Genomic DNA, 26,681 nt, shown 5'->3' with positions numbered 1-26,681 from the left:
CTGTTGTGAACTCGAGATTGATGTTGAAATCAGTGAGTGTGTTCGTTTCCATGTTAACTTTAGGTCAAATAAATATATGTAGTATTGGTTCAATAAATCTGTGCAGTAAGGCATTGCTTTCGCATTTGATCTCAGTAACTTAGTTTGAAATCAGATAATATACGTTTCTTAAGCCCTTGAGTTTAAGGTTCCAATACAAACATAAGTTGCCTCCTGATTAGGTCTTTGAACTCAGTGAGTACTGGTAGCAACTCATTATCTAAAAACACAAATTGGGATATAAATCTCAAATTCAGCAAAAATAGCATTTGTTAATTTGGTAGAACTAATTGGCTTCCTGTCATGAAACTCATGGTATGCAATTTGAACAATCTGAATTGGATTAGAGACTGTAAATTCTGATTGAGTCCAGTTTGGTCTAGGACCCGCTCATGAATCCAGGCTGGGCACCTTGTTTCTAATCAATTTGGGCCTCAGCTTTGTTAACACACCGGAAAGGCCCATGACTGGCCAACCTTATGAAATAGGGCGGAAACCCCTCCTCTTTGGGCTGATTTCCGAAGCCCACACCCTTTCAAGTTTTAACTGAGTGGAAATGTTAATTAATTAGGGCCTTTTTTTCTTTTTTTTTTAGAGACAATACATAATAGAAAATTGTAGTTGCTCTAGGTTGCCTTTTAAAATAAAAATGAGGTGCGCCGCGCTAAACAGAACCATGAATTGCGTGGCCCTCTTTAAATACTTACATAAAAATATTTTAGACCTCGGGGCGTGCCATTTAGCGAATTTCATGGCCTCCCGCAAAGTTAATAATACGCTAGTTCCTGTAGGCCCGGCATTTAATAATATTACCTTCCTAAACCCGGGTGCACATTTATGTGACCCAAATCCAAATCTCAACAAAGTTGAAACATGTCAAAAACCACGGGTGCATTTATGTGACGTGGTTCGAGACATGTTTTCACGACGTTGCAATTCTCCTTAAAAATAATAATAATAAAAGCGGTTCAAAGTTCAAAAACACATAGGTTAAAACATGTTCTAAAGTCAAATAAATAAGTCAAATATAACAGTTGAGCGACCGTGCTAGAACCATGGAACCCGGGAATGCCTAACACCTTCTCCCGGGTTAACAGAATTCCTTACTCGGATTTCTGGTACGCGGACTGTTAACAGAGTCATATTTTCCTCGGATAGGGGTTCAACCGGTGACTTGGGACACCATTAATCTCCCAAGTGGCGACTCTGAATCTTAATAATAAATCCCGTTCCGATTGTCCTTTAATTGAAAAAACTCCTTTACACCCCTTGCGGGGTGTAGTAAAAAAGGAGGTGTGACACATGGCACACACAAAATTTAGCTCATTTTGAAATGATATTTCTTTTTTTTTCCCCAAAAATTCGGCAGTGTTTCGGGACTTTTCAAATACCGAGATTTTTAAAAAACCAGATGAATTTTCTCTCTCCTACCTCTCATTCTTGCTTCTTTCCTTCTTCTTTTTCAACTATCCCTATTCTAGAAACCGGTCAACATGCAGAATAGATCAAACAAAAAGCACAAGTAGCATGTAAGATGCATCAGGATGGTTTTGTAATTTTAGGTACGGATCCAACCCATGTGTTGAGTCCCCAAAGTCAAATACACGTGATGAAACAAACGTTCCTACTAGGAATCCGGCATGAGGCTATGTTATTCTAGGTTTAAATCCTGGAGGGAATGTTTTAGACATGGCTTACCCAAGCGGACAGCTTGACCCGAGGTGGGGAAATGTACCGGGAGCACAAAAGTCTATCCGGCCTAGTTACTGACCCAGCTTCGTTCTAATTGGTATGACCTCTAACAAAAAAATGGGTCATGCGAACGTGTGCACCATAAATTCAGAAGACTTAGAAGGGAGGCGTAAGAAGACAGTTTATACAGTTCATACAATATCAAAACAATAAATGAGCAGCAATTAGCACATTAGGCCCACAAACATAGTAATATCAACAATCAAGAAGCCAAGTATAGATCACATTACAAGCTCAAATTCTGAACCCTAAACCAGTGATTCTGGGTTCGTTCCCAAGCAGAGTCACTACAGCTGTCACACCTCCTTTTTACGGGGAATGAATTTTTCCAATTTAAGTGATGTTGAAAAGGGATTATTTATTTTATTTATTTAAAAGAGTCGCCACTCAAAATTATTTAATTACGGAGTTCCGAGTCACCGGTTTATTTTAGAATCCCAATAAAAAAAGTTGACTCTGTTTAAAGTCTGCGAAACACAGAAGACCGGGTTAGGAATTTTATTAATCCGGGAGAAGGTGTTAGGCATTCCCGGATTCCGCAATTTTAGCGCGGTCGCTTTATCATCATAATTTGGCTTGATTATCTGTTAATTACGTATTTTAGAACCTACGTGCGTTTTACCTTTTATGGCATTTATATTACTTGATTATTAGATTATGGAATTATCTTTTGAAACGGATCACGTATGTGTGAATCCGTTTGGTTTATTGTGCCAAAAATCATGTCACGTGTACGTGTACACAATTGATAACACTTTATTATTATTAAGAGTGTTTGGCCAAAATCGCGCAAACGTGTACCTTGATTTATTTTGGGAATCATAATTAAGTCACGCGAACGTGTACATAATCATGATAGTAGATTAAAAAAGCGCGTCTAAAGTAAACTATGATGTTCATGAGTGGTTCAAATTCCTAAACTTTGGGATTAAACGTAAAGGCCCACAATTTTAGAAATTGCTCCATCAAGAAAATATGTAGATACTGAAGATCATTGTGATTTTAGACCCCAAGTGTAGACTTATATCTCCACTGACGTTTCCACTCTTATAAACGAGTATTGAAATGCATTCTTTTGTACTTTCTTTTCTTACTGGCCTATCAACTGTACAGTAAATGACATTGCTCCATAAGAAAATAAATAGCTAATTAGTATAAATTCATCAAACAATTATCATGTGAAAAATGAGAGAAGGAATGAACTGTAGCCTAAACTATTTCGTCACACCTTCTTTATTAACAACGTATCATTACTTTCAAAAAGGTAGCACAAACTTGAATTTAATTAAAAGCTAACACTAGGACCTCCAACAGGTCCAAGTGAGTCAAAATCAGGCTTAAGATGAGGCCCAGCGCATCAAAACCTTTTGGAAGTGGCAGGCTCACTTAGCCTTTACGCCAGTGAATTATCAAAAACTCGGTATGGGCTCCAAATCTCTTAACTTCAGGCCCACAATTAGTCCCTATCAGAGTTGAAACATTACTCTTATTACAGTTGTAGCCATTGATTTTCAAACAGCTGTTATTCTAAATTGAAAGAAATTAACTCTAATTCCAAACATAATAAAATCAACTACAATAATCATCCTTACATTTATGCTTGTGTTCACATCCTGAATTGAGCAGATTTTAACATCTACTTTAACTACGTTACATAATACAATACACTCATGTCCAAAATTTATATTACAGTCCCAACATGAAAATTTATACTTCTATTTGAGCAAAACGATTTACAGTGGCTCCAAACACATCTAATAAAATATTTTGGCTTTGAGGTCTACAAAAATTCACCAATTAATGGCCAGATCCATGAACGACCGCCATATCTGTTGTAATAGTGGCCTTTTCTCATTATGAATTACAACTAAAGATCACTTAAACGAAATATTACTAATGTGTCGAGTCTAGAATTCATGTTTAATCAAATCATGAGATAAGAGAATCAGTAACAGAGAAAAACTCATAGTTTCACGGTCTACTTTTATGTCTATTTCTCAAGTAATATAGCAAACAATGGATGCAAATCAGTTCATGTTGTTATGCTAACATGAGAATTCAACAGATCAATCTAAATTTCAAAGAAATCAGAAGCTTGTCATTCAAGGAAAGACATAAATACATGAGTGTATGAACTTACCAGTTCAAGGCTAGAAAGCTCTAGGAGAAAACCAAACAAAGGCCAAAAACAGATTTAAATAGAGCTCAGCAAAGTTCCAGCATACAGCAGCAGCAAATTTCAACTCAACAACTTTGAAAAATACGGAAATATGCAGCAATTGACTAGAAATCAGAAACAATTTTGATTCCTTTTTTTTGGTTGTTTTGTTTTTGTTTTTTAAAGTTTTTGGTGTTCAGATCTGGAATTCAAATTTTTTAATCCAGAAAATTGTTTTTACCTTTTCTTTCAGGTGAGAGTTGCGTGAGAGAAGGGGGACTGAATGATAACAGAGTGTATTGAGAGTGAATGTGTTATTAGTGTGAGTTGCGTGTGTAAGAGTCTGTGTGAATCCCTATGTGTGAGGGAGACAAGGAGCAGTTTGTTATATAGAACAGAATTCAATATCTTTCGGTTATTAAAATTCTTTTTAGTCCTTTTCTATTTCTGTTTTCACTCCTTATTCCCTAAACACCTAACTTTCTTTACTATTTTATTACACTTTGATCCATTTGCCCTCTTCTACAAGGCCCTACAACAGTTAACAAAAAGATTCTTTCAAGTTAAAAACCTGAACTACCTTCCTATTCCCTGCCAATCTCCACTCAACCAAACCAATGACCTTGACTTGTACCAACAGGTCGGCCACACCGAAATGGACCTTCACACTCACTGGGCCGCCGATCAAACAGGCCCAAACTTCTTTTATGTGACGACCCGGCCGGTCATCTCATGAGTTACCGCTCTATTTTCCCGATTTCTGCTTCTATTTACTTTAATTATCGGTTTTATATGTGATCGGGTTGGTTGGCTCGGGTTCGGAAAGGTTTTGCGGAGGTTTGAGACACTTAGTCTCTTTTAAGAAGGCTTAAGTTAGAAAAGTCAACAATGTGTTAGAGAGCTCGGATGTGAGTTTCAATGGTTCGGATAGCTTCGGGAGATGATTTCGGACCTAGGAGCATGATCGAAATGTGTTTTGGAGGTCCGGAGTAGATTTAGGCTTGCATTGGCGGAATTGAGTTTTTGGCATTTTCCGGTTGATAGGTGAGATTTTGATATAGGGGTCGGAATGGAATTCCGAAAGTTGTAGTAGCTTTGTTATGTCATTTGGGATGTATGTGCAAAATTTTAGGTCATTTGGACGTGGTTTGGTTGGGTTTTTTATCAAAAGCGGAATGCGGAAGAATTTAGAACCTTAGGCTTGAATTCGATGAGTTTTGGTGATTTTGATGTTGTTTGAAGTGTTTTGAAGATTGGTACAAGTTTGAATAAGGTTATGGGATATGTTTGTGCTTTTGGTTGAGGTCCCGGGGTCCTCGGGTTGATTTCGGATGGTTGACGGGGAGTTTGAAGAATTGTTGCAGCTGCTGAGTGTGCTGCTTCTGGTATTTCTGCACCTATGGATTGGGGACCGTAGGTGCGGCGCCGCATATGCGAAAGATGGGCCGCAGAAGTGGCCAGAAGGGCGTTTGGGCTGGGACCGCAGAAATGGATATTTGACCGCACCTGCGGTGGCGCAGATGCGGTTGGATCTTCGCAGATGCGGAGAAGTGGATTTAAGTGAGGACCGCAGATGCGGGGTCAAGACCGCAGATGCGGTGAAATGACCGCAGATGCGGAAATGTCTGGACAGAAAATATAAGTTAGTTCCTTAGCGATTTTCAGAAGGTTTTCTCACTTTTTAACACGAATTTTGGAGCTTTGGGCGATTTTGAAAAGAGAAATCAAGGAGACATCATTGAGGTAAGGTTTTGGATTATGAAAACTCGTTTTTATGGTGTTAATGCATGGATTAGAGCTGTAATTAAAGGTAAAGTTGAGAAACTAGGGCTTAGAAACCTAGGCCTTTGCTTGAGGTTTTGGAAGACCATTTGTGGTCGGATTTTGGAACTTTTTATATGTATGAACTCGTGGGGAGATAAGGAATCTAATGATGTTAATTTATCGAATTCCGAGATGTGGGCCCGAGGGTCGGGTTTTGGTAATTTTGGATTTCGTGATGCTTTTCGATTATGTTCGAGTGGACTTCGTCCCTTTAGCATAAATTAATGGTTACGTTCTGATTTTGGTAGATTCGGAGCATCCGGAGAGCGATTCGAAGGGCAAAAGGCATTGCAAGCTAGATTTCGGGCCACATTGAGGTGAGTAATGATTTTAAATGCTGTCCTAAGGGTATGAAACCCCGGAATTTCACAGTGTTCGACTATGTTGAGGTGAGACACACGCTAGATGACGAGCGTGGGGTCGTGCACTGTTAGGATTGTGACTTAGTCCATCCCAAATGACTATTTTACTACGTATTTGACAATTAATTGTCTGATATTATTATATGTTGGGCTAAATGCCATATATGGGCTTCGTGCTAACTGTTTGAACCCTTAGGGGATTTTAAATGATATTTTCCTCACTGTTTGATTTCATATTGGTGCTCAGTCATGCTATATTTTCACTATTTTCAAAACTCAGCTATGTTATTCTGTTTTAAACACATTAAACGATATTTTTAAAGATATTTTGAGCTGAGCTTCATGTTTTACTGATGCCCGAGGGGCTTATGAGATTCTGACTGAGTAAGGCCGAGGGCCTGTGTTGTGAGGATACTTTGGGTCGGGTTGCACGCCGCAACAGTGATATATTGATTATACTAATGAGGCCGAGGGCCTGAGATTTGCACGCCACGAGGTGGCTTGAGATTGATATGAGGCCGAGAGCCTATTTATGATGCCACGAGATGGATTGATATTGCGCTTGGGCCGTAAGGGGCCACTCCCGGAGTCTGTACACCCCCAGTGAGCGCGGGTACCCATTGTAATATGAGACATAGCCCGAGAGGCTGGTATTGTTCTGTGATATTTCCCGAGGGGCTGATTCTGTTGTTATTGTGCCCGAGGGGCAGTTATTATGTGTTTACCTTTTTAGTTGTTTTTTCGGTATATTGTTTAACTGTTTAAAGGATGTTTATGAGATTTCACTGCTTAATTATATTTACTGATTGTGTTGAGCCTCTTTTAGCTTAATGTTGTGCCTTACGTGATTTTATATTTCCCAGTCTTCATTTATTTTTATTACTCACTGAGTTGGAGTACTCACTTTACTCCCTGCACCACTGTGTGCAGATTCGGGCGCTACAGGTCCTGCTCTTGAGGGTTGATAGTTCCAGCAGGTCTTCGGAGATTTACTAGGTAGCTGCTAGGCGATTCGCAGCCCAGTGCATTCTCCCTCTATCTTAGTTCTTTTTGATTCAGTTATGTAGAAGAGGATTAGACTTCAGAATTCTAGGGTTGTTTTAGATGCTCATGACTGGTGACACCCCGATGTCGGGCTGTGTTGGCTTTTATTTCCGCAAATTATACTATTCACTACTTATTTTTGGGATTTTCATCATGTTAAAGACTGAGTATTTTTTATTATTAATTGTTTAGAGAGGATTGAAAGTGTGTCGGCTGGCCTTGTCTTCACGAGAAGGTGCCATCACGACCGGGTTGGGTTTAGGGTCGTGACATTTTACACTCAACTGAATTCTAACAAAAGAAATTCAAACAACAATACTCAGCACACTGAACCAGTTTACCAAGTGAACCTAATTAATGTAATCAACTAAACACATAGTTAATCTAAAGCAATAAAAAAATAGAGATAAAGAAAGGAATAGAATACCAATCGGAGACCTCATCGCCGGCCAGAGAAACAGCGCAAAAGGAAGAAAGGCACCTCGGCACAGTCAGCGGCAACTTGGATGGACTCCGGCGACTTTGAAATGAGCAAAAACTAACATTAATGTATTTCTCTCGTCAAGAGCAATCGATCAATGCAAGCTTCGAATCAAAACGAATTAAATTTAACGAAGAAATCAGAAAGGGGGTTAAACTAGGTTTTTCTGGAATATTAGATCTATAATTCGAGGTGATGTAGAAGGATTTGAGGGAAACGGGTAGTAGATTCAGACCGAGGAGGGGTTGGGGATTGTAGGGTGATAATTTGGGATCGTTTGGTGGTTGGCCGCCGCCGTGAGCGATTTCCGGCGGTGGCAGAATAGTGAGGAGAGCAGAAGGGTTTGAGAGATGAATTTAATTAGGGTGGGGGTCTGTTCCGACTTTCTTAAGGGATGGAAAGGTCAGTTCTTGACCATTGGATCAACGGAGATGAAGAGCTGGGATTGCTTAAACCAAAATGGTGTCGTTTGGTTTATTAAGAGAATGGACCACGTAGACAAATGAGAATTGGGGCGGGTTGGACGTTGGAGGGAATTGGGCCATCAAAATTCTGGGCCCAATTTGAATGTAACATAGGCATACCCATTTCATCCTCTGCTTTTTGCATTTATTCAAACAACCACTTTCACATATATTACTCTAGTTGCACTTATTTCACACAATTAACCCTTTTAACTACTTGACCTAAAAATTGACTACTTAACTAATCACTTAAACCTAAACCAGAAAGGTAAAAATAATTAAAGCAATTTTGTGTCTTTGTGCTTTAAGGATGCAATTAGTATGCAACTAAATGCTAACAATGCAATTAAATCCTAAATACAATTAACACACAAAATGAAGGATAAAATATTTTTGATGATTTTTATGATTTAAAATATTTCTAAATATGCATGAACAATGCAAATAAATGCAAACCAAAAGAAAAATTCCTAAAATTCTATAAAAGTAATTAAATTTATTTTTGAACTATTTTTAGAAGTAGTTTTATATATGGGGCAAAATTACGTGCTCACAATGATGATGATGAACACTAGTGGAAGTAGTAATAACTCAATGGGGTTCAGGTTTTGGCCTATTGATGAGGAACTCATAAACTATCTACTAAAGTTTAATTTGTTTGTGGTCAGTCTATTCAAAGAGATCGTATTCGACAAGCAGACTTGTATGGTAACAAGAAGACATGTGATATATTCCATGATTTATCCCCAGATGGTGAGACCACAGATGTGAACTATGTGTTTACTCAGTTAACGAGAAAATCTGCGAGTGGTTGGTGGTGGTGGTACATGGAAGGGTTTGGATAAGGGTAAACTACTTTTGGATAAGAAAAAAGGATCACTAGTAGGGTTCAAGAAAAGCTTCCGTTTCGATGATAGATAAGATAGTTCAGATAACAAATTGTGTGGCCTGTGAAAGAGTACAGTCTTAGCAATATTGTTTTGCCCAAAAGTGGTTAAATACTTTTTAAGCAAATCAATCAATGTAGATGAAGGGGTAAATCGTAGTGGAAGATAATAAACCCTAGGATGATCTTGAATATAGAATCAGATAAAAATAAGATAAACAAAGTTGATGAGAGAAAGTGATAAACTTCTGTTAGATAAGAGAGATAATGTTAGAGAGAGAGAGAAGAGAGAGATTGTATTTTCAATAATCCGAAGTCCCCCTTTTACAAGGCTTAGATCCTCTTTATATAATAGAGGATCCTTCCTCGAATACAAAAAGGCAAAAAATAAAGTACATATTATGGAGAGGCCAGCGTGGTCGTGGAGTCGTCCATCTTGTTGCTCATAGGTCGCTCTTCTAACCGGGCTTACGCACAATTGCTCGGTCGTGCTGGCTTGAAGAACGTAGTTGGTCAAATTCGACCCCATACAGTTAGTCCCTCCGCTCGTCGGGGTCGCAGCGAATGCGTCCTAAATGGGCGGAATCGATTCCTCCGTGCCGGGAGAGTTTGACTTTGTCAATGACTTGTGACGTGACAAGCAGGGGATAGTAATCATGATTGTTAGATCGTTGAAGCGAAATGCCTTTCCTTACGTGACGTCAGCATTCATATGCGTCATCATTGTGCGTATTCTCGAGGCAAGGGGATCAGAAGCTTTTTGCGCCTGGTTTCCCGTGCCGATTCGACGTCTGCTTCTTCGATTATGGCGCCAATCAGCCCTATAAATAGGAGAAGGGTTCAACTTGATTCAAACTTTGGTCATTTGCAAGAGGATTCCAGACCTTCAATACATATTTTCCCATTCCGGTGTGTTTCCCCTTGATCGAAACCCTCTTTCTTTTTATTATTTTGTTGGGTTGCGCTTAACTCTTTCCTTCTTTGAAAACCATGCATAAACCTTGCCGATCTGACGAGAGGGTCCCGGCGGCTGCCCCTGCGAATGTGCCGCCATCTTCTGATGGTGGAGAAGTGGGGGAAGAAGACATCAGTCCTCTCACTGTGGAGGCATTGTTGCCAAAACATATATTATCCCGGAGTGATTTTAGTAAAGATTCCCCCATTCCGACTCCAGAGTTTTCGGAGTCGTTACAGAAACCCTTGGATGACCTCCGCACGAAGTACGGCATACCTGCCTACGTAAAGATGGTTCCGGCGGGAAGGGATCATGTGGACGTTCATCGGCCAGGATATTGTGCCTTTTATGAATACTCCTTCTCGATCGGTTATAGCCTCCCTCTTTTCCCATTGGCGGAGGAGTTTTGTCGGTTCTACAATGTGTGTCCGGCTCAACTTACGCCGTATACTCTGAAGGTGCTCCGGCTGCTGACCAAGTACGCGGAGTTGACCGGATGCAAAGTCACGGTCCATCACCTCCTTCATTTATTCAATGCCTGCTATCTAAGGGGGACCATGGTGCATCTGAGAGGCCGTGGTACGAAAGGGTTGGTGGTCAAAACCGACGACCGAGCGAGTTGTGGGTTCTGGCGCAAATATTTTTTTATTAGGACCGAGCACATGGTCTCCAATCCCGCAGGGTTCCCAGAGAGGTGGAACTCGAGACGTAAGTATTTATAGTTTGTCAGCTTCTGTGTTACTCATGACTGTTGCCATTCTGACCATTATATTGTAGCTATGGCTCACCCGCCCCGGCTCATTGCCAACCTCAGGGGATGGGTTAAGGGCTTGCTTCCTTACGCGGAAGAGACACGCACTTGGCCTGCCTTCCTGCAGCGTTACGGCCCCAAAGTCTCTTCAGGTAGATTTTTGATTTTTGCTTTATATATTCTTCAACTTTGCTTACTTATTTTATGGCGACAGGTCGAGGCGCTTCTAGGAAGAGGGCACCGATTCCCGCTCTGCATTGATTTGACGTTGCCTCGGCCGCTCACGATATACTGGTTGAGTCTGTCCGAGAGGATCCTTCTCCAGCTCCTTTACAGGGGGCCACGTCTACGACCATGCCGACTCTGCAACCCATGGACGGACCCTCTGATGACGGGGAATCGTCAGACAGAAAATGGAGAAGGCTCGAGAAGGGTAAGGGGGTGGCCACCGAGGCCGAGGGAAGTGACGTGCCCCAGCCGACGCGCAGACCATTCATGGTCGACGCTATTCGGTCTGGGAGGTCGGCTCGTCAGAGGGGTGTTGCTCCCGGTGCTAGTTTCGCACCTGCAGTTGAGGGGGGATCGTCGACCAACGTCGAGGGACCAGGCGAGGAAACGGAGAGATCGGACTCCGACATCGCTCAGGAGGATGTCGACGAGTTTGTGGGTGGCCTTACCCATGTGGAGATGATGTCGGATGGGTCCGAGCGCCACATTACAATTCCAGCGGCTTATAACTTGCTGTTAAACAGCGAACAGGCTGCTTCGGCCCTTACCCTGCTGTGTGCCGCCTCCGAGAGTAAGGCGCTCAGTACCGTGGAGGATGTGGAGCTGTCACGGAAGATTTCTGGCATGGCTTTGCAGGTAATTCTTTATTCCCTTTTGTCCTTCCATGTGTTTTAAGATTGATTCGAGGTATGCTTACTTCTGTTTTTCTTTTTAGACCCTTGTTTTGGAGGTGGAGAGGGGGCGCCGTGAGCAGAAACGGACGGCCCTTCACAAGAAGATGCTGAAAAAGTATCGAAGGTATCGCTCTAAGCACAGAGCGGTGGTTGAACGGGGGCAGTCCCAGTTGGAACGTAGGGGGGCCGAGCTGGAGGAGGCGGATAGCGAGCTGATGAAGGCCGTAGCCCGCAACAGCGAGTTGGAGGAGCTTCTTAGAACGAAAGATGATGAGCTTGAGCTGAGCCGTGGGATGGTAGCGGAGAACGTCGACCTGCGGCGGAGGGTGGCGGACTTAACCACCGAGCTCGATGCTAGGATGGCAGAGAATAATGGACTTTCCCAGCCTTCCTCATCTCGTCCTTTACCTGGTCGGGGTATGCGTCGTAACGCGCATGAGATGTGGTATTTGCGGAGGCCAGGCTCGATGTATATAGGGAGCTTCATGCCACGGGCCGGGCGACGGAGGAGGAGGTTCGAGCATGACGAGATGAGGCTCGTGTTGCTCGTGAGGTCTGCGGTTATTACCCCGACTCTCCTGATGGGGAGGGGCCTGCTTCTGAAGACGTCAACCGGCTCGACTCCAGCTCCTGGTACAATGACGTTTACTTCCCCGGGGGTGACGGGCAGTCGTGAACTTGTATAGTGTGTATTTTTTCGATTGTATAGTGTGTTGGAGCTTGTCCATGGGGGCGGATGTAAATATATTTTTGTTGCAATATAGATTTTATTTTTATTGCCTTGTCCATTTGGTGTTTTCTCCTTTATTTCTTTTGTAATGTTTAACCTCCGTAGAGATTGTTCTTATCGTTCGTCGAAGGGTCGTGCCGTGACTGTCGTCGAAGCAGTATCCGTCGAAGTTCGAACGAGGTCGAACCGATGTCGATGGCCATGGTCATTAAGATGTTGCTTCGACTGTCGTCGAAGCGGTATCCGCCGAAGTTCGAACGAGGTCGAACCGATGTCGATGGCCTTGGCCATTAAGATGTTGCTTCGACTGTCGTCAAAGCGGTATGTGCCGAAGTTCGAACGAGGTCGAACCGATGTCGATGGCCTTGGGCATTATGTTGCTTCGACTGTCGTCGACGCGGTGTCCGTCGAAGTTCGAACAAGGTCGAACCGGTGTTGATGGCCTTGGCCATTAAGATGTTAATTCGACTATCGTCCAAGCGGTATCTGCCGAAGTTCGAACGAGGTCGAACCGATGTCGATGGCCTTGGCCATTATGTTGCTTCGACTGTCGTCGACGCGGTATCCGTTGAAGTTCGAACAAGGTCGAACCGATATCTGCCGAAGTTCGAACGAGGTCGAACCGATGTCGATAGCCTTAGCCATTATGTTGCTTCGACTATCGTCGAAGCGGTATCGGCCGAAGTTCGAACGAGGTCGAACCGATGTCGATGGCCTTGGCCATTAAGATGTTAATTCGACTGTCGTCAAAGCAGTATCCGTCGTGGGATGGAGATTCCCGTTCATTCATTGGAGACTTCTGTTCATACAATGGAGATTTCTGTGCATACAATGGAGAATTTTGTTCATTCAATGGAGATTTTTGTACATACAGTGGAGATTTCTGTGCATACAATGGAGAATAATGTGCCTATACTGGAGAGTAACGTGCCTATGATGGAGAGTAACTAGTGTAGTCCCTTCACTATATTGGCTCATGGCTCGTGTCGATTGGCCAATATGGTGAATCTGCGCTCCTGTTCCACCGGGTACCCCCTTTGCTGTCTCGTTAAAAACCTCCCCGAGAAAACCCAATTGGGACAAAACTCGGGTCAGGGAAAAAGAGTATGACTCAGGAGATGCCTTTCAGAAGTGGAAGTATTTGAGGTGGGCGACGTTCCAATTGTTTTGGAGCGGTTTTCCTTCCATCGTTTCTAGCTGGAATGCCCCTTTGTTCGCCGCTGCAATGATTTTGTATGGTCCGTCCCAATTGGTTCCCAATTTCCCTTCATTCGGATCTCTTGATGCCAGTGTTTTGGCTTTGAGGACATAGTCGCCAACTTTGAGTGACCTTACTTTGGCTTTCTTGTTGTAGTATCTTTCCGCTTGCTGTTTCTGGGCTGTCATCCTTATATGAGCCATGTCTCTTCGTTCTTCGGATTCGTCCAGGTCTTGTAACCTACTTTCATCGTTATCCGCTCCACTGGTATGGGAATGTCTCAGGCTTAGCTCTCCGATCTCGACGGGTATGACTGCGTCGGCCCCATAGACCAGTGAATACGGTGTTTCTCCCGTGCTGGATTTGGGCGTAGTCCGGTAGGCCCATAATACTTCAGGTAATAATTCGGGCCATGACCCTTTAGCATCTTCGAGCTTCTTTTTCAATATGTTCAATATTGTTTTGTTGGAAGACTCGGCTTGGCCGTTGGCGGCGGGATGATACGGGGTGGAGATTATCCGTTTGATGTGCTATTTCTCGAAGAATTCTGTCGTTTTTCTTCCGATGAACTGGGGTCCATTGTCACAGCTGATTTTTTTAAGGATGCCGAAGCGGTAAATGATATTTTTCCATATAAAGGCGATGACCTCTTGCTCGCGTATTTGTGCGTACGCACCTGCTTCCACCCATTTAGAAAAATAGTCAGTCAAAACTAGAAGAAAGCGTACCTTTCCTCGTCCTGTCGGTAGAGGGCCGATTATGTCCATTCCCCACTTTATGAAGGGCCATGGCGAGGTGACTGAATGGAGGAGTTCCCCTGCCTGGTGTATCATGGGGGTGTACTTTTGGCACTGGTCGCATCTTCGAACATAATCTGCTGCCTCTTTCTTCATGGTAGGCCAGTAATAGCCGGCGCGGATGAGGCATCGAACAAGGGCGCGGTTCCCTGTGTGGGCGCCACAATGGCCTTCGTGCACTTCCTCTAATACTTGCCTCGTTTGATGCGGCCCGAGGCACTTGGCAGGGGACCTCCAAATGTTCTTTTGTAGAGATCGTGATTGATCAGGCTGTATCGGGCAGCCTGTACCCGGAGTTTCTTGGCTTCTTTTTTGTCGCGTGGGAGCGTTCCGTCCTGCAGGTAGGATACAAACTGGTTGCGCCAGTCCCAAGTCAAGTTTAAAGAGAATACCTCGACATGGTCGACGGCCGAATGGAGGAGAGTCACCACATTTTCTTTGTTGATATTTCTGGTGGCTGCGGCTAGTTTAGCTAGGCTATCTGCCTCAACGTTTTGTGCCCTGGGGATTTGTTCGAAGTGATATTCGTCAAACTCATGCATCAGCTTGCGGATCTCTAACTGATATTTTTGTAGCCATTGTTCTTTGATTTGGTAAGTCCCGGTGACTTGATTTACGACAAGTTGAGAGTCGCAGTGGAGGATGAGTCGACGGGCCCCGTATTTGATGGCTAATTTCATGCCTGCAATCAAAGCCTCATACTCGACCTCGTTGTTAGTCATCTCTGGGCATCGTATGGACTGGCGAATTACTTCGCCCGTGGGGACCTCGAGGACGAGTCCCAGTCCCGGTCCTGAGGCATTCGCAGTGCCGTCAGTGTAGAGGGTCCAGAGGTCAGTACGAGCAGAGGCGCGAAAGGCCTCTTTTTCCACCTCTGGCAGTATCCCTGCACTGAAATCGGCGACAAAGTCGGCAAGTACCTATGACTTGATGGCGGTTCTTGGGTGGTAGGTTATGTCATGCTCGCTGAGCTCTATGGCCCATTTGGCGAGCCTACCCGAGAGCTCGGGTTTGTGTAGGATGCCTCTTAGGGGGAAGGTTGTTATTACCTTTATAGGACGGCATTGAAAATAAGGTCTGAGCTTTCGTGAAGCCACGACCAGTGCCAGAGCCAGTTTTTCGAGGTGGGGGTACCTCGTTTCGGCATCTACTAATGTTTTGCTGATATAATAAATAGGGGATTGCGTACCTTTGTTTTTGCGGACCAAGACGGCGCTGGCAGCGACTTCGGATACTGCCAGATACACAAGTAGGCACTCGTTGGGGTCTGCTTTGACGAGCAGTGGTGGCGAAGATAGATATGCTTTCAATTTCTTCAGGGCCTCGATGCATTCTTCGTTCCATTGTAGTCCATGATCTTTCTTCAGCACACTGAAGAATTTATGGCATCTGTCCGAGGATCGCGAGATAACCTCGATAAGGCGGCTATTCGCCCCGTTAGTTTCTGTACATATTTCTTGCTGTGCAGAACCTCGGGTATTGTGTCTATAGCCTTAATCTCGTCTGGGTTGACTTCGATGCCTCATTGCGATACGAGAAAGCCTAGAAATTTCCACGAGGCTACGCCGAAGGCGCATTTTTTTGGGTTCAACTTCATCCCATACTGCCTCAGTATCTCGAAGGCCTGCTTTAAATGGTCGATATGGTCTTCCTTCTTAACCGACTTCACTAGCATGTCGTCGATATAGACCTCCGTTGTCTTACCGAGTTGTTCCTTGAACATCTTGGTGACCAACCTTTGGTACGTTGCACCCGCGTTTTTCAGTCCGAAGGGCATCACCTTGTAGCAGTACGTCCCTTGATGGGTGATAAAAGTTGTCTTTTCTCGGTCCTCTTCGGCCATTAAGATTTGGTTATAGCCAGAGTAGGCGTCCAAGAAACTTAGCAGCTCGTGCCCCGCTGTTGCATCGATCAGCTGGTCGATATGGGGCAACGGGAAGGAGTCTTTTGGGCATGCCTTGTTTAGGTCGGTGAAGGCTACGCACATTCTCCATTTCCCATTTTTCTTTTTAACCATGACCACGTTGGCGACCCATTGGGGGTACTTTGATTCCCTAATGGAACCGTTGGCTAGTAGTTTATCTACCTCTTCACTGACCGCCTCGTTGATTGCGGCGTTGAATTTCCTTCTTACCTGCCTTACGGGCGGATAAAGTGGGTCGACGTTTAGCTTGTGAGTGGTGATGTCTTTCGGGATCCCCGGCATATCTAAATGGCAAATAAATCTGCATGGTTAGTTAAGAATTCGTGGTACTTACCTGGGTCGGAGAGGTTGTGTCCGATGTAGGCTTTCTTTGAACTGTCGGTACCGTCCAGTTGGACAGGGTCGAGGTTCTCGACTGTCGCCTTGCAGGCTTCTATGACATCTGGGTCCCTAATAACCTCTGTCGTTGGGTTGATTTTGGTTCCCGACATGGCTAATTGCTATGCTTCCGCGCTTGCTCCCTTCAGCTGTTTGGTATGTGTGCAGTCTTGGGTAATTTGGTAACATTCCTGGGCGGTACGTGGCTCGCCTCGAATGCTGAATATTCCCCATGGGGTGGGAAATTTGATTACTTGATAGAGGCTCGAGGGGATGGCCCGCATGGCGTGTATCCATGGACGTCCCATGATGACGTTGTAGGCCGTTTCCTGGTTCATGATGTGGAACGTGGTTTCCAGCGTGACTCCCCCCGCCAGGACTGGCAGTGATATCTCTCCGGAGGTTCGCTCTACTGCATTGTTAAAACCCGTTAGTGTTATGCAACGCAGTATTATCTTATCTTCGAGCCTCATTTGCATGAGGACTCTTGGGTGGATAATACACGCGCCGCTTCCGTCGTCTACCATGATTCTTTTCACATCGGTATCAGCAATGCGTAAAGTTATAACTAAAGCATCATAATGAGGGAAAGACAAACCGTCGGCATCAGACTTATCGAAGGTGATACCATCTTCGAAGTCATCATACCGTTCGTGAGCGATCGTGCGTTTCAACTTGTGTGTTGTAGTGAACTTTACATGGTTGATTGCGGAGTCGCCGCCGCCGCCGACGATCATCTGCATGGTGCGCGCTGGAGAAGGTAGTTTCGGTGGTCCTTGGGATTGGTCACGTCCTCTGGCGAAATTACTCCTTCCTTTATCGCTGAGAAGCTCCTTCAGGTATCCCTGGTTCAGCATTCTGACCACCTCCTGCCGTAGACCTATGCAATCTTCGGTTTTGTGTCCTCTTTCCTGATGGAATTCGCATAGGACGTTCGACCTTCTTGCACCAGGGTCTGACTTCATTTTTTGTGGCCACTGCACCTTCGTGCCCAGCTTTTCCAGTGCGTATACTATTTCTGAAGGGGAGACACAAAAGTTATGAGTGGATAATAATGGGGGCATACCTCTTTCATTTCGAAGCGGGGCGGCATGTCGCTGCACGGCATCTGGATGTCTTGGAGGAGGCGGGTTAGGAGTTCTGACGTAAGGCTGGTGCCTTTCTCTGTTGAAGCGTGGGAGTGGTTCCCGTCGCCCGTCGTTGCGTCGGTCCCTCCTTACTTCTGATTGTACGGACGTTAGTCGTTGGGTTGGGCCGTTAAGGTCGTCTTCATCCGCTCTGACTTCGGCGCAATAGGCATTGTGGATCTCTTCCCACGTGGTGGGGGGATACTTCATGAGCCGATTGAGCAGCTTTTTGGTTGCTTTGGATCCGTCTCTGTTCAGCCCGTTTTGGAAAGCTGCCACCGCCATTCCTTCTGATACGTTTGGCAGTCCCATTCTTACCCTGTTGAATCGTGCCAGGAAGTCCCTGAGTCCTTCACCTGTTGTTTGCCTGATGGCGAAGATGTCGTTGACCCTAGCTTCGGCTTTCTTTGCTCCTGCGTGGGCGGTGGCAAACTTGTCCGCCATCTCTTCGAACATTGATATCGATCTGGACGGCAACTGAGAGTACCATGTGAGTGCTCCTCCCGTCAAAGTCTCCCCAAACTTTTTCAGCAACACAGATGGCACCTGTTCTTTCGATAGGTCATTGCCTTTTACGGCGGTCACGTAATGAATCAGGTGATCTTCTGGATCCGTGGTCCCGTCGTATATTTTCAAGTATGGTGGCATCTTGAAGGTTTTAGGGATTGGGTGAGGAGCAGCTTCCTCATTATATGGTTGCTCGACGAATCTTCCCATATCGCGTTTCGGCAGTAGCTTAGGGGCGCCAGGTATCTTGTCTACCCTCTCCTGGTGCTCCTTCATTTGATCACGAAGTGCTTTATTCTCGTTCTCCATCTCCTCCATTTTCTTAAGGATGGCTGTGAGCGCATCGTTGCTTGTATTGGAATCAGTGTGGGCGTTACCTGTTCGTGCAATGCTGGGCTCTCCGATGGTGGTGGCGATTTCTGCCATCGATGGATCTTTGATATTTCCCTGAGGTGGTTTCTCGAGTATGCTACTTAGAGTGTTCGTCAACCATTCTTCTAGTAGCTTTTTGACCACTGGGGGTGTTTCCTTTGCTGGAGATGTAGAAGTCCCTCTTTCATGCAAAATCGTTAGATCTTCGAGTAAGGAGGGTGAGATCTCTCCCTCCGGTATGTTACTTGGTGTTATATTCGCGGTATTTTCTCTACCTGCTCCGTTGAGTCGACCTATGAGGTTGGTTGAGACGTCTGCTATCATCTTCAACCTTGACTCTTTTTCTGCCATTTGTTAGTTTCTATGAGATTTGAAGAACAACGATAATTGTTTGACCCAAAAGTAAGTTAATACTTTCTAAGCAAATCAATCGATGTAGATGAAGGAGTAAATCGCAGTGGAAGATAATAAACCCTAGGATGATCTTGAATTTCTGATATCCTAGATGTGAACTATGATTTCGACTACCGAAATCCCCACAGACGGCGCCAAATTGTTTGACCCAAAAGTAAGTTAATACTTTCTAAGCAAATCAATCGATGTAGATGAATGGGTAAATCGTAGTGAAAGATAATAAACCCTAGGATGATCTTGAATATAGAATCAGATGACAATAGTGTAAACAAGGTTAATGAGAGAAAGTGATAAACTTCTGAAAGATAAGAGAGAGATAATGTTTGAGAGAGAGAAAAAGAGAGATTCTATTTCCAGTAGTCCAAAAGTCCCCCTTTTACAAGGCTTGGATCCTCTTTATATAATAGAGGATCCTTGCTCGAATATTAAAAGGCAAAAAATGAAGCACATGCTATGGAGTGGCCGACGTGATCGTGAAGTCGTCCCTCTTGTCGTTCATAGGTCGCCCTTTTAGTCGGACTTACGCACACTCGGTCGGTCGTGCTGGCTTGAAGAACGTGGTTGGTCAAATTCGACCTTATACAATTATAGAGAACATATATTATAACATAACATGAAAATTGGTTACGAAAAAGCCTAGCTTTTATAGTGAAGTGTTGTTATATAGGGATGTTGTTATAGAGAGGTCTGACTGTATATTTCAGTAGGTACGTGGATTGGTACAACACTGAATGCAGAATGTACAACACCAAAAATTCTTAATTCTTAGCTACTTTAAATTTGGTAAAAAAGAAAGAAATTATTTTATTGTAAAGTGAAAGGAGTGAAATCCAAAGCCCAAATCAGTTTTCTACTTTTTCCTTTACTTTTCCAAGTTTTCCCTTTAAACAGCACTCACAAAATAGAAAAAGGGAAAAGTATGGAAAGCAAAGTTGCCTACCATTAAGGGGTCTACACTCTAAAAAGATTACTTTTTCATCAAAATCTTTTTCCTCCATTTGTAACTTTTTTATTTTAAATGTATTAATCATTCCCTTTTTCTAGTTATTTGATTCTTTGAACAATTCATAGGCCATATCAGCTAGCCCAAGAAACAAAAAGATCACTCTCTTTTCCTACTTTCTAAAGTAGAGGGGAAAATATGTTCTTTATTTTATTGCTACTTTTATTTACTTGTGGGGGTCAATTACTTTCACTTTTGAAAATTAAACTCAAAACTTAGCTATCTATCACTGTCTTCTTTAAAAGTATTGTGTGTATAAACATTCCAATACTATCCATGTGATACATGCACATGTAACATATCAAGGTTAATTTGGTCAATTTTCACATATTAAAATGCTCCAAATTTTAATCAAATTAATACATTAACACAAATAGTCCATCGGAGAAAATTAAGTTATCTGAGCTCCGGAGACTAATAAGGCCCATAAATTCTTTGATTGTTACTGATCAGGACAAGCTGGTTGGTTCGTTTCGTCCTCCTAATTATATAATTTTTTGTTTTTGTTTCTGCTCGTGTTGCACATAAGGTAATTGTAAAGGAGTCGTTGTGAAACGTTAAATTTGTGTATAAAAAAAGGGTTAAAACTTGTTCAACGGAAATCCAAAGATTTTTAAATGCCTAATGTATGTTATTTATGGTAATCCTAAATCAATTGGTACCAATTAAATGATTATTTATTTACTTAAACCAATCACTTACTTCTCATGTCTTAATTTGGTTAGATACTTATAGTTGCTTATCAAGAAACAAAGTCACAAGATTTATTCCAGTATTTGGGGTAGGATATGAAGTCCACATTTAAAATTATGAAAAAATTACACTGTAAGTCGCTCTCAAAATAATATTCGAAAAATTATATTTTTTGTATATATATACATTATGTATGTTATATATAATATTTATACATATTTTATACACCTTTTCGTCTATCAAATATAAATAGTTTTGGTGCGGGCTAAAAGTGATAATACCTCTTCAATTATCTACTATGTCCATATCTTCCTAGTAAATAACTAAATATAGCACTTCTATTTATAGATGGAAGTTATTAATAAGATTATTATGATCTTAATGTCAAGATTAGTAGATGGGATTAATTTTTTTGTTATAATGGGTGTGGACCCCTAGGCACAGAGGCGGATCCAGGATTTGAGGCTTATGGGTTCCTACTGTAATTTCAGATTAATATGAAATAATAATTGGGTTCACAATCAGATATTTACCAATATTTAGTGAATTTTTTAATATAAATACAGGGTCTACGCAAGAGTTACTGGGTTCCCGGGAACCCGTAGTCCATGCACTAGGTCCGCCCCTGCCTAGGCAAGCTGCCATTGGAAGGAAGGGAAAAAAAGGGAAAAGTAACTTTTAATTAAAAAAATATTTTAAATTTGTCGCATTTATACTTGTTGATGAAAAGTTTGATTAACAAGTTTAAAATTTTGGCTTATTGTGAAAATTGACGACTGCTATTCTCTTTGAGGCGTTCTAGAACTGTTCCACTTTTGAAAAATAGAGTGATTAAAAGGTGTTTCTTGCTAATTAATAGCTAATCAATCAAAATTAGGAACATTTATTTAACATCAGGCAATTTTACTATCCTTTTACGGACTCTTAACTCTCCGGCGGTTTTTTAGTTACCTGTATTAAATTTGAAATTGATTTATCCCTTATTTGTATATTAGTATTAGTTAATAAAAGTTTTATACCAAAATCTCGATATTATTTCCCATATAGAAGGTGCGGTAATTTTAATCTAAGGATAACTGAGCCTAGTTTGAACTAAACTGCTAAATCATAGTGTTAGTGATTTTTTACTTAATTTTAGTTTCTGAGAAATATATATTTTTAGTCATTCCAAAAATAATAGCCGACAAAGTATATAGTTCTTGTATATTTGTGTATTATATACATATAAGATACATCTTTTATACACTTTTGGACTAGCGAATACAATTAGTTTCAACGGACTGATCAACTTTGTATTTTGCCTTTTTCTTTACTATTTCTGTCCCTTTGGAGAGGGGCGGCCAGAGGGTAAAGCTACTAAAATGGTGGCTTTAGGTCCCAGAATTTTGGGAGCCTCAATTTTTGTTTCCCAATTCTTATTTGATGTCCGGTATTTAATTTAGGGCATTGATTAATTCAAATTTGTACCGTATAAAGTCCATTAAAGTGGAAATTATTTCTTATAAGTGATTTTTTCATTCCAAACACTGAAATCGAATAATTTCAGTTAATGAAGGAGATATGTTATCCATCCCACCACAACTCTTCTCGTGAGGCCCCGAATCTTTTTAAGAAAATATTAAGTATTTCAAAGTAGAAAAGTAAAATATTTTATATAAAAAAGGATTATATTAATCATTAGAAAATATGTAATACACTTTTAAACTCTATTTTTTCTTAGGTATTCATCATTGCAACAAGTATATTGAAGGAAAAATGCATTAGTACCCCCTGATCTATAGCCGAATTTTCAACTACACACTTAGACTTTACGGGAGTCCTATTATTCCCCCCCCCCCCCCCCCCCTCCCAAACTATTTTAAAACGGAATAAAATTTACACTTAAAATGCTCTATTTTTTTACCACTAAAATTTAAAAAAAAAATCCATTTTTTTTCAATCTTCTCTTTTGTTTCTCTGTTCCTTCTCTCACCACCATTATCAACAACCCCAAAAATCACCATTATCATACCGACTTCACCAGACACTTCGTTACCTTCTTCAAAAGAAAAATTTGACTTTCACTACCTTTTTATTTTTACCTATTATCGCATTCGCCACCTTCTTTTTCCTCCATAACCATATAACTTTATTTCATTAATACAAATATAATTTTAGTTAATTAATGCCCGATTAATTAGAGTACAACATAAAAAAAAGATAGATCTATTAATCCTCGAACTTCTTAGAGGATAGTACAAGAATAAAAAAAATTAAAATCGTTATTGTCGCCGGAGACGAAAGCGTCGCCAGTGATTTTGATACTCTCAAGTTTTAGAGTTGTCAAACCATTATTATCTTCATATTTTAATTCAATAGTTGGTAGTTTTTACTGGGTCTTTATTGTTGCTGCAAAATAGGATGTACGGATAAAAATAAAAGTGAAAGAAGACAAAAACGGTGAGCCGAACTCCATTTTTTCGGGCAATGAGTTCGCCGGAGTTCTTGTGGGAATCTCCTATAGTGGCCGGAAATAATTAATTGTGTTAGAAATTATTTTATTAATAAAATATAACCAATTGTAAAATATCCAATAGTAAAAAGACATATGTAGACATTTAATAAAATTCTAAGTGTGTAGTTGAAAATTCGACTATAAGTCAGGGGGGTACTTATTCATTTTTCCTATACTGAAACATCAAAAAATTCTTTTAATATAAGTTATCAACTTTTTAAATCAGGTTCTATTACTTAAGATCAATACTACACATGAGAGATTAAATGATTTATGCGAAAAAATTTAAGTAATTTTATTCTCAAAAAGCTAGAAAAATCTATTTCAACTAAAAATATATAGGATTTTTTAAAAAAGGGCCTCACATTAAAGTTTAGCTTTAGGCCACCAAACTTATTGAGCCCCCTTTCCTTTGGAGCATGAAAAAATTATCAATTGGGCTCGTAAAATGCCATGAATAAAATATGTAAATTATTTATTTTAGGGAAACTACCAGCTATAACCATTTATAAGTAGCTCATTACAACAATTGGCCAATTCATAAAATATTACTAATATTAGCCAAATATTACTAATATTAGCCAATTAGCTATTTGTAGCAAAAAAATATTAAATTTTTGCTTTCTTTTGAGTGGGTGTTATTAGAATAGATTGGGTACATCTTAAGGAGCTTGAATCTCAGTTTTTTGGATGATTTGGTGATGTTTTGAGGTGGTTTGATTGAAAATTCGAAGTAAAAACTGAACATGAAAAAAAATGAAATGCGTATCACACTGTGTATCATTTGTGTATCACATATGTATCATATTTGTATCAATTGTGTATCACATGTATATCCATGTATACCTGCGCGTGAGACACATGCGTGATACATGTTTGATACATGTATCGCAGAAGAATTTTTTTGAACCCGATTTAATTACGAATTTTGATACAAAACCAGTCCAAATCACCTCCAATCTCTCAAATTTTGTATCTNGCCTGAATTAGCAAGTTCCAAGCGTGGGTTTTCTATGGTTGCGGTATTGTTTAGAGGTGGAGTTGGTGGTGCAGTTGGTATCCACTAACGAAAGCTTGAAGGGCATTGTTGACGTGTTCTGCAATTAGCTGTTTCAATGCATTTTCAGCAGTTTGATCGTCCCCTTGTTGATTATTCGTTTGTGATGTTGATCTTTGAGGTGACCCTTCTCGGGAGTGCTGGGGAGAATTTTGGGGTGATGGGATTGGAGTTTCATTCTCTTGTAGATTCTGTTGGTTCAGTTGGTTGTTGTCGTTGACAGTCGACATGGTTGTTTGACAGAAAAATGAATTTGGAAAGTAAAAAGATTATCAGATTCCCGGTAACGGAACCAATTTGTTTAACAAAAAATGCATCTTTCGGTCAAAGCCTATTTTTAGAAGAACTCGGGTTACTGATAACTAAGAAATTCTGTTGAAACTACCAGCTATAACCATTTATAAGTAGCTCATTACAACAATTGGCCAATTCATAAAATATTACTAATATTAGCCAAATATTACTAATATTAGCCAATTAGCTATTTGTAGCAAAAAAATATTAAATTTTTGCTTTCTTTTGAGTGGGTGTTATTAGAATAGATTGGGTACATCTTAAGGAGCTTGAATCTCAGTTTTTTGGATGATTTGGTGATGTTTTGAGGTGGTTTGATTGAAAATTCGAAGTAAAAACTGAACATGAAAAAAAATGAAATGCGTATCACACTGTGTATCATTTGTGTATCACATATGTATCATATTTGTATCAATTGTGTATCACATGTATATCCATGTATACCTGCGCGTGAGACACATGCGTGATACATGTTTGATACATGTATCGCAGAAGAATTTTTTGAACCCGATTTAATTACGAATTTTGATACAAAACCAGTCCAAATCACCTCCAATCTTCCTCAAATTTTGTATCTTGACTTATTTATATGTTTTCAATGAATTTCAACTATACCCATTGAAAAAGTTCCTTTTTCGCTTAGAATTTTGGAATATTGTATATATATTTTTTGTATTTCATCATCTTATTTGCTACCTCATCCATGAATTTTCTTTCCGTCTTACATCTAATGTTGCTAATCACGCTAAAAGATATGGAAGGTGATTTTTGCATGTGATTCTTTGAGAGAGATAACCTTATTTATTTGGTTTTATATGTGCTTGGCTAGTTTTGGTAAATCCATAATTAATGGCTAAAGGTTGGTAAGTTAAAATTTATTTGGGATATTTATGTAAGTTTGCCTTATTTTTTTTAATGAGCGTTTCACGTAGCAGTTAAGTCATTACAACTAGAGCAAGACGCGGAGTTTTCCAACTTGTAATTGGAAAACTAATTGAAACTAATTCTATGAATCTGGATATATTAAGAAATTTATCAAAACACTGCAAAGATATGGCAACTATTAAATTACTATTGCCTAGTTTATAGTGAAAGTGTTATATTTCTCCAAAACCAAGAAGCTAAGTTGCTTTTTCAATGTTTTTGTTGATTGGATATATGTACGGTGAGACCTCTCTATAACATCTCTATATAACAATCATTCATTAGAAAAGTCAAATTTTTTCGGAATTGATTTTAACATTATGTTATAATATATGTTCCCTATAACAACATTTCACTATAGTAGCAAAAGAATATCGGAACAAACGAGGCTGTTATAGAGAGATTTGACTGTATAATTGTATATATAAAAAAAAAAGACGGAATCAAGACTTGAAGTTTATGAGTTATTAATTCTAGCTCTTTTAGATTAGTGGGTTCCAAATTAATAATTAATATATAATTAATAACTTTTGTAAGACAATGAACCAAAATTACTAAATTCAGCTGAACTCAACTCTAAACTCTAGCTCCGGCCACTACTATACATAAATGATTAGATTATAGAAAGATGTACATATAAAAAAGAGAAGAATATCTAAGGAAAATGTTATGGGGTATTAATATATATACTTTTGTGCAGGGTCAGAGACACTAATTAATATGTCCCATACTTTTTGATCTCTTATCAACTAGAGAAGAAGATCCTCCTCTTCCCATACCCTTTTCTCAGACCTGACTTTCAGTTCAACTGCAGCTCACTAACAAAAAAGTTGTATTTTTTCTGGATTTACTGAGCATTGATTTTGAATATCATGATTTACGAAAAGTAGACTAATAAATAGAAAAAATCGTTCTTTTTTGTTTTCATTTTTATATTTTCACTTTTGGCGGGCACATGAAAGTGAAGGAAACTAACCATATATTAAGTTCAAGAATGAACTATGATCTATATATTGTGTGAGTAAAATAACCTTATTTTTTCCTTTGGGAGCTTCAACAAGAAGAAAGTTAGAGGTGGATTTAGAATTAAGGTGACGAATATATTTCGAAACGTAATATATATACATGTGTTAGTTTGAGTGTCCGTATGG

The 26,681-nt window shown here is 40.7% G+C and overlaps 1 long non-coding RNA gene across 1 annotated transcript; it reads right to left on the bottom strand.

Annotated features, from left to right (window-relative positions):
• Positions 1 to 3,323: 3,323 nt before the first annotated feature.
• LOC109213332 lies at positions 3,324 to 8,040 on the bottom strand. Its single transcript, XR_002065993.1, has 2 exons — positions 7,607 to 8,040; positions 3,324 to 3,620 (listed from the first exon to the last, which is right to left on the bottom strand). It is a non-coding gene; the product is annotated as an uncharacterized LOC109213332 (long non-coding RNA).
• Between the last annotated feature and the right edge of the window lie 18,641 nt (positions 8,041 to 26,681).

Source organism: Nicotiana attenuata, unplaced genomic scaffold (genome assembly GCF_001879085.1).
Source record: "Nicotiana attenuata strain UT unplaced genomic scaffold, NIATTr2, whole genome shotgun sequence".
In the NCBI taxonomy this organism is placed as follows: domain Eukaryota; kingdom Viridiplantae; phylum Streptophyta; class Magnoliopsida; order Solanales; family Solanaceae; genus Nicotiana; species Nicotiana attenuata.
The sequence above is the reverse complement of the archived record's forward strand: the minus strand, read 5'-3'. Positions and strand labels throughout refer to the sequence as shown.